The following is a 12,129-nucleotide window of genomic DNA, read 5'->3' on the forward strand; positions in this document are numbered from 1 at the left end:
ATATGACAGTGTGCCAAATATGACAGTATGTGCCAAATATGACAGTATGTGACAAATATGACAGTATGTGCCAAATATGACAGTGTGCCAAATATGACAGTATGTGACAAATATGACAGTGTGTGCCAAATATGACAGTGTGACAAATATGACAGTATGTGCCAAATATGACAGCATGTGCCAAATATAACAGTGTGTGCCAAATATGACAGTGTGCCAAATATGACAGCATGTGCCAAATATGACAGTGTGTGCCATATATGACAGTATGTGCCAAATATGACAGTGTGCCAAATATGACAGCATGTGCCAAATATGACAGTGTGTGCCAAATATGACAGCATGTGCCAAATATAACAGTGTGTGCCATATATGACAGTATGTGCCAAATATTACAGTATGTTCCAAATATAACAGTGTGTGCCAAATATTACAGTATGTGCCAAATATGACAATGTGTGACAAATATTACAGTATGTTCCAAATATAACAGTGTGTGCCAAATATGACAGTGTGTGCCAAATATGACAATGTGTGACAAATTAAGTTATAATGATTACACAAGGAATGAATATGCAAATAATAATGATGTGGAATTTTAAATACCTGGAAATATTAAACTTGAAGTTAAATGTGAACTTTGATATTGGCTCTACAATGCCATCCAAGTTATGCACTAATTTGGTTAATCTGGATATGGAGCTTGGTATATTGTAATCATGTCCCATGTCAGTTAAAGATTTTTCATGTATGAAGACTTTCCATGTTAGCATAGGGGATAACTGGAGATATATTCATCAAGGATGAGCCTAGAGAATGGAGAGTTCTTCTGTCTTCCACAGCATCTCTCCGGAAGAAAGAACCAATCATTAGCATGTGTTATGATGTACATGGTTGGTGACATGATGAGTCTGCACTGCATGATGAGATCCTGGAAATGAAAGATGTGCAAGGTATAATGACCAATGGTGGTGAAAATTGTATACATCGTATTATGCCTGTATGTGCAGGAATACTGACTATGTGAGGTATATTACAACTACATTCAATTGCACTTCATTTTTTTCTTAAATTAACCCTTTATTTAAACATTAATACACACAAGCAGCCTGCACATATCTCACTGATATGTGCAGGCTGCTTGTTCGGGAGTGTTGTGCTAGGGAAACACAGGCAGTAAACACAGGTAGGAACGATCTTATACACCGTTGGAAAACATGATCCAGTCAAACACGGGAGCTTAATAAATTTCCAAATTACGTTTAGAAAAAAAAAAACATGTACAATCATTCCTACACTTGTTTAAACATGGACAAACACTGGCCAGACACAATTCTTAGTAAATTTACCCCATAGTGTCAATAGCCTCAAGGATACACACTTTAATGGTAGGCTTGGAAGGCAGAGGTCAAAAGGGGTATGGGATAAGTTAAAATAAAGAAGATGATGGTCAGAGAGAGGTAAAGGGATTTCATAGAGTCAGATATATCCCAACAGTGAGTGAAGATCAGATTGAGTGCTCACTCACATGGGAATGTACAGAGGTCCATTGAGAGAGACCATATGATGGTGTGAGGGCAGGAGTTTAGAGGTAGTGGGGTCAGTAGGTACATTGCTAGGAATATTGATGTCACCTAATATGAGGGAAGAAAGATCTGAAGAGAGTAAGTGGGGAGCCAGGAAACAAAGTGTTCTTAGAATTGGGAGATAGGGACAGGGGGATGATCGATGACAGTTACTCAAAGGTGAATTGGATGGAAGAGGCAAATAGAATGAACACAGGAAGGGAATTAAATGGACAGTTCTAAGTAGATAAGTTGGAAAAAGCAGCAGGGGAACAGAAGAACCCCTACATTGTCACATGCAGTATGAGAGAATTCAAGGCCACCAGAGAAGAGTGCAGTTGGAGAGGTGATATCTGATGGGGAAATCCAGGTTTCAGTTATGGCTAGGAGATTCAGGTAGTTAGAGATGAAACGGTCATGTGCGGGACCCAGTTTGTTATAGAGGGCACAGGAGAGAGGAAACAGTTAAAGGTAGAGATGTGAATGAGATTATTTGGGTTGCTGTAGTGTGGAGATGAGCATGATTTGGAGCAGGGGGATGAAGAGAGTGTTGGCATAGTGCAGGCTCCTAAGCCTGGAAGGGAAACTGCAAGTGGTGAGCAAGGAAGGAGTTTAGTGAGATGCAAGAGGAGGTGACTGGAAGAGAAGTAAGGGTGCTTGGCTTAGTGATGGGGTAGCAGAACCACGGTTGGCGAGAAGTGATTGAAAATGGAGGAACAGGAGAGAAGGGGGAGAGTACCAGAGGGGTGGATGGGAAACAGAGGAGAGGAGACAGGGGGAGGTGGAGGATGAAGAAGAGAATGAGGGGGTGAGGATAGGATTGGTATCAGGTGGTAAAAAAGGCAGTTTACCACATTGTGATCAGTGGGATGCTCTGTTTACGGTATGGTTATCACTGAGTTCTGGCTGTGTTGCTTTATACTGTTTCTATAGTATGTGCATGTAGGGGGTATTAATGAAATGGGGGTAATCATTGATATCATTTTAGTGTAAATATATTTAGATGTTGATAATTCAAATTTACAGCACCTGGGCATAGGGCGCCTATTTTTTCATCTTCACTCATCTTCATGTCAAGAGCTGGCTACTGTATGTCACTGTTTACTGGTTACAGAAAGGCCAATGTAATGAAGTCAAAGATTTTGCCTAGAACTCACTTTATTCGGGTTTGGTACAGGTTGCCGTCGCTTGGGATCCCAGCTCAGATTCCCAACGTCAGCACATAAATAGTTAATCCAAGTAAAAATGAGCCAGCACATCCATTTAAATAGTGAAAAGAGATTTTTATCCAATACCAAATAGAGAAACATCCATATCATAAAGTCTATAATGAGCATCAGGGTTTGAAGAGACTTAGAGGGGAATTCAATTAGAAGCAAAGTTTTCGCCTGTCCGATTTTTCTCTTCATTCGCCTGTTTCAGAGGCAAATTTATTCTGTGCTCGTCCCCGCTTTTCGCCTAATTTAATTGCAAAACAGGCAAAAATGGAAATAGGCGAATGCGGAACAGGCGAAAAGTACTGAAAGAATTGGGGAAATCAGTCTGTACCCCAGAAAAAGATACATTAACATAGGGAATCAATTTAGATGTGTACTAATAGCCCTAATAACACTATTTTGTGTACTTAAGTTGTGTAAATTGCTTGCTATTAGCATCTTTGTAAAAGTGGTAAAGAATGGCATAAAGCTGTATTTTTTGGTAAAAATAAGTATTCCTGTCAAATTTGGGGTACTTGAAGTGGGTGCTAGCATGTTTTTATATCTCTAAAGTGAACTTTTACAAAACGTGAAAAATCTACCTGCTACATGCACCTGCAATCCCAAAAACACCTGACCCATCCTTGCAGCCCCCCAAGAAGTCTATTTCACTACTTTTTATGTTTATCCCCCCACTTTTTCAATTTTCACCCCAAAATTACATGTCTTTTTTGGGGTGTTCTTAGATTTTTGTTCCTGTTTTTTTTTTTGCAGTAACATATTTGTATTAAACACATGATTGTTTAGACTTTCAAGTGATGACTACCCTTGGTAGCGAAAGGTATGAATCGATTCTACTTTGATCGACTAATGATTGAAAGGAATAGGGAGGAACAATAGTTCTCTTTTCAACACTTTCATAATTATGCTTGAAATTTACTTTTAAATGTTGAGAGCCATAGCCGGACATGCCTTTGTTTCTCTGATGTTTTCAAAATAGCCAAATTGTTTTAATTTTATTTATCTGATAAATAGTACTGAAAACAAGTGCCTGAGAGCTGCACAGTCACAGAAAAATAGCAAATTATCTGCAACACCCTTCAGTGCTGATGGCCTATAAAAAAGAGATGCATGTATAGTAAAATGTATACTTCTCTTCTGAGAAGAAACATTGAAATCAATACAAGAAGTCACCATGAGCCACAGCCAGTAGAAGCAGATCCATCCTTCCTCTGGACACTTCAAGTCAAGTGTATATGTCAGCAGTCACTTTCCCAAACTCTCCAGCCATGTCCCCTCCGTTCATCATGGAAGTGCTCATCTAATGCATCATGAGGGATTGCAGAAGATCCATCACACAGCTCATAGTGCTCATGGGGTACCAAGTAAACCCATTATCTTTTCAAAGCACTCTTCTTTCAACCATGGATGTGGCTATGGAAGTGGATAGTGGTCATCATCATGATAAACATTTTAGTAGCCTGGGCAGCCACAGTGGTTGGAAGAATGAGGGGGTTTTCAATGTTAATGAAAAGGAAACTATGCAACTTCTGAATGAACGACTGGCTACTTACCCAGAGATGGTCCATTCCCTGGAGCAAGAAAATGGCCACTTGAAGAAGAAGATCTGTGAGTGGTATGAGAAAAATTCTAATGCGTCATTACCTGATTTCCAACACTATTATCAGACCATTGAAGAACTCCAACATAAGGTAAATTAAATATCTGAAAATAATGAGGACTATGAGCATCCAGTTTATAGAGTTAGCATCTAGTTTCAGAGGGTGCATTGGTTCTCTCCCATTGCAATCAGTGGTGCAGAAAACCAGCTTCTTTCTTTGTTTGGAGTCACCAAACTTTGGGGTCTATTTATCAAGAAGTGAAATGTGTGGAGAAATGGACCAGTGGAGAAGTTACCCATAGCAACCAATCAGCTTTGAAGTAGCATTTATCAAGTACAGTCTATTAAATAATAGGTAGGAGCTGATTGGTTGCTTTGGGTAACTTCTCCACTGGTCCATTTCTACACACTTTTTATTGCTTGATAAATAGACCCCTTTATCTTTTGTAACCATTTTCCCTTTTGATCCTTCCCTCTTAACACTTGCACGTTTCTCTCTCTAACTTCCTCACCATTATGGGGCTAATGTCATGTTGGGCATATGCCTATGTGCTTATTATTAAATGAGGCAAATTAGTGCTGAATATGACCTCACCTTTGTCTGTATACAGAGCTGATATTTACCCCTCCTTATCTCTGTGCAGGTGGGATGGGGCAGGAAAATGGCATGCATTGCAAACACAGTCCAAGTGTAATAAGGATAAGTGCAAATGAGGCAGACCTGAACATGGGATGCATGTAGGCCTGTCAGTAACCATATCCTACAAGGGCCTGACAACTACCACAAATACATATCAATGATGATAACTGTAGCCAGAATAAGTGCTTCTGATTCACTGATAGAAGGTTTACTCATAATCCTTTCTTCATTGATTGTTCTTATCTGAATAATACCTGTTGTATCAAAGTGTTTGTTCTCTTTATGACATGGCTAAGTGTGAGTATATAAAAGACACACCTGACATAAATCTGGTCCATATGCCATTCGTCAGAGATTTTGTCCAAATTTGCATATAGGTGCTACAGATTTTTGGGAGAAGTATATACTGTACTTCCATCTCAGAAACAGCCCCATAGCCTTAACCCCTTCCCTGTGTGGGTTTTCTCACGTTGTGCTCGGGCCATTTCCCAGTGTTAGCACTCATCACATTCCAACATCAGTATCACAGATTATTTATGTGGTACGTACATAAATTATACCTTGATTTTGAAGGTGACTTTGTATTTTCGGAAAATACCAATAGTCTTATTACTACCTCAATTTTTGTTTTAACACGAATGGCCAAAAAACTGTTTTTATTGAAATTTCAAGAAAGAGAACCAAAAACAAACGTGATTTTTTTTCCTTCTTATAAACACTACAAAGATATACTTTGTGGTTATTGTTTTGTCAATAATCCACCTTTCCAAAATAGTAAAAAGCTAATTTCTGTGTGTAGGTTTTGAAAAAAAAAAAACTGCACTTGAAATGAAAAAACATTTTGTTTTAATTTTTGCTGTCTCAAGTTATACGCTTACTACCAGGGGTGGATTGGGCCACCGGGACAGCTGGGCCGGTGCCATGCACCCCTCTGCTGGGCCGCTGACACTGCCTGCCACATCGGCCTGCACTCACTCCCCCTGTAACTCCTCCTCTGTGTCCCTGTGCTCACTCTCCCTGTAACTCCCCCTCCATATCCCTGTCCACACCCTCTCCATAAAGCCCCCTATGTCCCTGCGCTCACTGTCCCTGTATTTTTTGCATCCAACTCAGAATCAAGCCCTATGAGGAAGGATCCCACCCCCCCTCAACAGACCCCACCCCCTCGGCAGACCCCACCTCCATGAGGGCTTCTTCCATAAATTTCCCAAGCTGGTTTTCCATCCCAATCTGCCCCTGCTTACCACTGTATGTGTAGGAAGAATATGGTAGCCCAACATGACCTATCATTTTATAAACTATACAACCTATTAAAGGGATCACTTTCTTTTTAAATAAGATAAGGGAAATATGGGCTTTAGATTCCCCCCATATGTAAGTAATTGTATTCTCTGTGTACTGTTCCAGTTATTGCCTGGTGATAACACTGAAGGGAGTTTTGCCGGGTGATCACACTAATCACCAGGCAATAATTTCTAAAGAGGGGCATATAGTTCCAAAGAGGGGGCTGCCCTTTTTCAAACAAGTATCCCCCATCTTTCTAGGTCATGGGATTGGGATTATATAAGGACTTAAAGTCCCTCTCCTCATATTTTTCACCAATTTTTTTATTTACAAAAGTCACTTTCTGATCTGCAGTCTCTCTGTATATCCGGAGGATGAGCCACCTCATCCTCCATAGCAAGGCGTTAAACCATCCCTCTCTGCAGGGGCATACCTAACAGCTGCTAGGGTATGAAACAATTTGCCAAGGTGGTAGTTAAGCCTCTCTTTCCTATGTAATATTTATTACAAATAATGGTGGCTGATGGTGTTAGGGTTAAGGTGACAGCATGTTTGACTGTTTGCCAAAGCAACTAAGCCTAATACTTCTTAAGGATTAATGTCAATAGTAGGTACTGCAGTGGTAGAGAATATTCTGTATAAAATTGCTCTTTTTAATAAACTGTTTATAACCGATTTTTGTAGCATCTGTGGAAAATGCCAAGATCGAGCTCCAGATAGACAATGCAAGACTGTCTGCCGATGACTTAAAAAACAAGTAGGTAAACAAATCTTTCTACAATCAGTTGTAGCAAGTACAGAGTAGCCTGTCAGAGTAGCCTCTAAGACGTAGATTGATGGAATATTGTATAAAGGAAAATCAGGAAAATATGTTTACATTGAATTCTAATGTTGTGAAATTGATTGTAGAAATTCTGCGGGAAAGGCACTGACAATTTTTACTACTTGCTACTCCATGCTCAGTTGAGGCATAAAAGGCTTTATTTATATAAAGTGCTGTATGCAGAGCAGTAATCATGGATGGGTTGTTTTATGCCTCACAGTTCTCAATAACTATAAAAAATTTAATAATGATATACTTACTGTAGGGGGAGTTGTATCAAACCTTCTAAAGAGGACAACCAATCAGCTTGTAGCTATCAATAGCCTATACATTCTATATATAAAATAGCTAGAAATTACTTTTCCTCTTTAGAAGATTTGATACATCTTTCCTTCAATCACATACTGTATATGATTAATGGCAACTGGTACTGAAGATAAAGCGAGTGATAATTGTTACAGTTTGGCAAATATGAGAAGTTCTATATTATAGGTATTCATCATAAATTGTTTATTCTTGTCATCCACAAAGATATGAGACGGAAGTCAGGCTAAGAAACTATGTTGAGCCGACTTGAATGGATTACGCAAAGTTCTTGAAGGATTGAACATAGAGAGAAAAGACCTGGAAATGCAATTCGAGAATTTACAGGATAAATTGCTTCAGATGAAGAAGCACCAAGAAGAGCTAATTTCATTATACAGTGAATTAGGCACACATTTTACAAGTGCTTATTCCTCTAAAGTGTTGCCTTCAATCTGGTCTCATTTCATATCCTCATGATACAGTATGTCTTGCCCAGGTCAGATTAAATAAATATTACTTTTTTAACTTAAGTACTCTAACATACTTTTCCATCATAAATGATTGTCTAACTATACAGTATGTCTTCTACCCCTGAAGGACTTAGTCTGCTTCCGCAATCAGCTGGGTGCCAGGGTCAATGTGCAAGTGGATGCTGCCCCATCTTTGGATCACAACAGGATCTTGTCAGAAGTTAGGAAGTAATATGAAAACCTGATGGATAGGAATCTCAAGGAAGTTGAGAGCATGTTTCTTGCTCGGGTAACTTGTTGACTTTCTTAATATGTAGAATTCAATCTTCTGCATGTGGCATCTGGATCTGAGCAATTTCAGTCAGTCCAAACTGAAGTTATTGATTTAAAGCACTGTTTGCAGACCTTGGAGATTGAGCTGCACAGTCAGCTGAGCATGCAATGCCATAACTTCCTTCCAAACTAATTTAATAGTTTTTATTAACATTTATTTATATGACGCCAGCATGGAATTTGATGCATAAGGTTAAATATGGAATTTGATGCATAAGGTTAAATACGAATTCAAATTAGTTCAGCCAATTTAGTGAGGAAATGTTGATTTTGGGAGCAGAAGGTTGTATGAGTATAAAGAGAGAATAAATATGCATGCTCAGTGTACTGTGTAGAATAGTGGTGATCAGGTAGAATATGCTAGGGAATATGCTAAACTTGGATTTTCAAAGATTTTTTGGAGGCTAGAGACATGGGATGGAATTCCGCAGATTGGGTCAACATGAAAAAAGTCCTGTAATTGGGAATGGGAACAAGTAATGAGGGTGAATGGGAGGCAAAGATTTTGGGCAGAACAGAGGGGTTGAGTTGGGCTATATTTTGAGATAAGTGAACATTTGTAATCTCTATCTCCCTACACATTGTTTTCATGTCTACATATTTTTTTTTTTTACCCACTGTGTATGTCTTTGTATTATATATGTCCAGTTTTCTGTGCTGTCTGGTGCTGAGGATAATTGCAGTGCATTACAAATCAATGATAATATGAGAAGTTTGTTTTATAGTTAATTCAGTGTAGTACAGACAACCAATGTAGGGACTGGCAGAGCGGAGCAGCTGTAGAAAAAAAAAAGAAGCTTTGCAAGGAAAATGGATCTGTCCACTGCATTTAAAAAAAGATTGTAGCGGCGAAAGTTTGATTAATGGAAGATGGAAATTAATATTGTAAAGGTGAGGTTTATATAATTATATTGTACTTGTAGCATCACTATATAAGCACGGTACATTTCCTGACTGGAAAACTTTGGTGCAATGTGTCAAAATGTGTATAAGTCAATGGGTAAGGTTCTTAAGTAATGGATGGAATCACATTAATCCCTACAAACAAAGGGAGAAGGGCCAAGAATTACATATATAGGATCATCCTGCATTTAATACCTATATCCTTGAAGGACTCTTGGAGTACTAAGCCTTGAAGAGAGATAAAGTGGATGAAGATGAAGTACCAACCAATCAGCTTCTAACTGTCATTTTACAGGCTGTGGGGTCTATGTACTAGGCTTTGGAGAGAGATAAAGTGGATGGAGATAAAGTACCAACCAATCAGCTCTTAAATGTCATTTTTCAAACACAGCCTGTAAAGTGACAGAAGCTAATTGTTTGGTACTTTATCTTCAACTACTTTATCTCTCCCCAAGGCTTAGTACAGTACATAGACCATTTAGTTTTGGCCAAGTGGGTTTATGAATAAATCCAGTCTGCAAGAAAACCTGAACATCTTATTGAAAAATGTCTATATTTTGACAACAGAAATCGGTTCTCGAGTGCACCTTGGCAGAGACAGAAGCAACATTCAGCTCCCAACTTGCCCAACTAAAACTCCATATTGACAATGTAGAAGAACAGTTGTCACAGATCCAATCAGATCTAGAGCGTCAAAGCCATGAGTACAAGATTATCATGGATCATACAACCCAACTGGAGATGGAGATCACCACATACAAGCGAATGCATGAAGGACAGGACATGCAGTATGTGAATTCTTAATTATATCATACAGTATATATCAATAATAGTAGTATGATATCATTATCTGTCTATCTATCTATCTATCTATCTATCTATCTATCTACTAGATAGATATCTGCTAAAGAAAGTCTGTCATTCAATATGTTCCTTAGTTCAACAAGCAATTTCAGACAGATATTCTAGTTTAGTTATCAGAATTTAATGCAATAAGATATAGTACCTACTATAATATTATTAATTAGGCAACTCAAATTTTTGAATGAGGTTACAAATAAATAAGTAAATTTAGGTATGGTAAAACAGTTTCCAATATGGTAGCATTTTACACCCAGTTGTGTTCTTGAAATCCCCACCTCTAGACTTTACAGTGTCTAACTATTTGGACAGCTTAAGGCTACAAATCACTTACTTAGACATGATGCAATCTTGATTACTGTTTTATTAGTATTTCAAAATTAAATTCATATTCCCCAGTAAATAATACGATGAGTTGTAAATTAATTTAATTACCTTTCCTGCTGTCCATTATTATTAATGTTTATAAAAATTGTAAACATACTGTATATACTTTCTGCAGTATTCCTGAACATCGCCATTGTAACAAGGCCAGCAAGGAAAGTAAGTATTACAGTCATATAGTATTATAATTAACAAATGGAGTGCTTGATGTTGTAAGCAATTGAAAAAGAACTTACATAATGAGCTCCAACAATTGAATAATTGACAGATGAACATTTCTTGAAAGTATTTCAATTAAATTGATGTCTCACATAAACATACATTGACATGGTTTGCAACAAATGAGAAAGAAAGTTTATAATTATGATATTTTACAGTGTATTCTGAATAATACGACAATGTATATTTGCAACTTTCAGGAGGCTTTAATGTTAGACTAGGCAATGATATACATTAAGAAAAAAAAGTGGATTAGGGTTGCATTGAACAAACACAAATTATTATTGATAAAGTATTTATCATCAGATATTTATATAGCACAGGCATATTCTGCTTTACAGAGAATATTTGGCCACTCATATCAGTGGAGCTTACAATCTATTTTCTCTACCACATGCATGCATACACAGCCATTTAACCTAAAAATATATTTTTGGATTGTGGAAGGAAACCGAAGCACCCAGAGGAAACCCAGGCAGAAGAAACCCTTGCTTCTGATAGCCCTCTTTTGGGTGATATATGCAGAAAAATGGCAGCAACACTGGATATCACAAATGCTCATGCATTGTGCCAGAGCCTTTGCGATCTTCTACATACTGTATGCTCCATATCTTTGAAAATATCTGCCAGTAATAGGTATAGGGTGGCTTCTGCATTGAGCTGAGGAAAGGAGGATGTATAGAGAGGCCTTGCATGGGCTTCATGGCCATTAATATGCCTCTGTAGTATGCTAATAAGCTATTATGGAATTTGCACACCACAAATATGTAGAAGAGTACTGGTTACCAAACACTATGCTATAAGGTTGAGGATACCACAGACAGGTCTAAGAGAAAGATTGTGCCTGATATGTTCTCTTTGCAGTATCTCACAGCAACTCAAAGCAGTTTGTCAGTTCCCATGAGTCTGAGCATGGATAAGGAGTCCAGCAAAGCAAGGAACATGGTCAAAAAAACAAATTATGCTTATAAAAATTATTATACAGATACCAATGAAGAATTTGACCATAAGTGATCCATCACTGACTGGAAGAAGATGGCCTTCATTTTTTTTCGTTTCTTTGTGGAATATCTATAATCATGTGTAATAGCGTTAATGAAAATATACTGTATTACTATCACTGGTCACTTTGTATTGGTGGTTTGGGGCAGAAGTGAGCAGTGGTCACAGGTAAAACATCCACTCTTTAAATGCATGCAATCACCTGCAGTGTTCTGGCTAATCTCTTATTATATTCTTACTTTTTTTAAATTATAGTTCTTACACATGAAATATACTTTATGGGCTGTATGGCGCCATTTTGTCACCATGTTGTTCTCAGTTACATCCTACTGAGATAAAACTCACAGACAGGTTTAGTTAAAGCATCTACATCAATAGTGGGAAAAATAATTGTTTAAAATGCTATTGTCATCTATGGACAGTAAAGGCGTCCATTTTGTGGGCTGGACCAAAACTGAAAATGCAGCAACAAGCACTGTTGAGATCACTAGGACAAAAGACAGAATAGAGCATTGAACAGCA

The 12,129-nt window shown here is 38.0% G+C and overlaps 1 pseudogene; it reads left to right on the plus strand.

Moving 5' to 3' along the window:
- Positions 1 to 3,956: 3,956 nt before the first annotated feature.
- LOC148521804 (keratin, type I cytoskeletal 19-like) lies at positions 3,957 to 11,642 on the plus strand (annotated as a pseudogene).
- The last annotated feature ends 487 nt before the right edge of the window (positions 11,643 to 12,129 follow it).

The sequence above is a fragment of the Taudactylus pleione genome, unplaced genomic scaffold (genome assembly GCF_031769625.1).
Source record: "Taudactylus pleione unplaced genomic scaffold, aTauple2 ptg000155l, whole genome shotgun sequence".
NCBI lineage: Eukaryota > Metazoa > Chordata > Amphibia > Anura > Myobatrachidae > Taudactylus > Taudactylus pleione.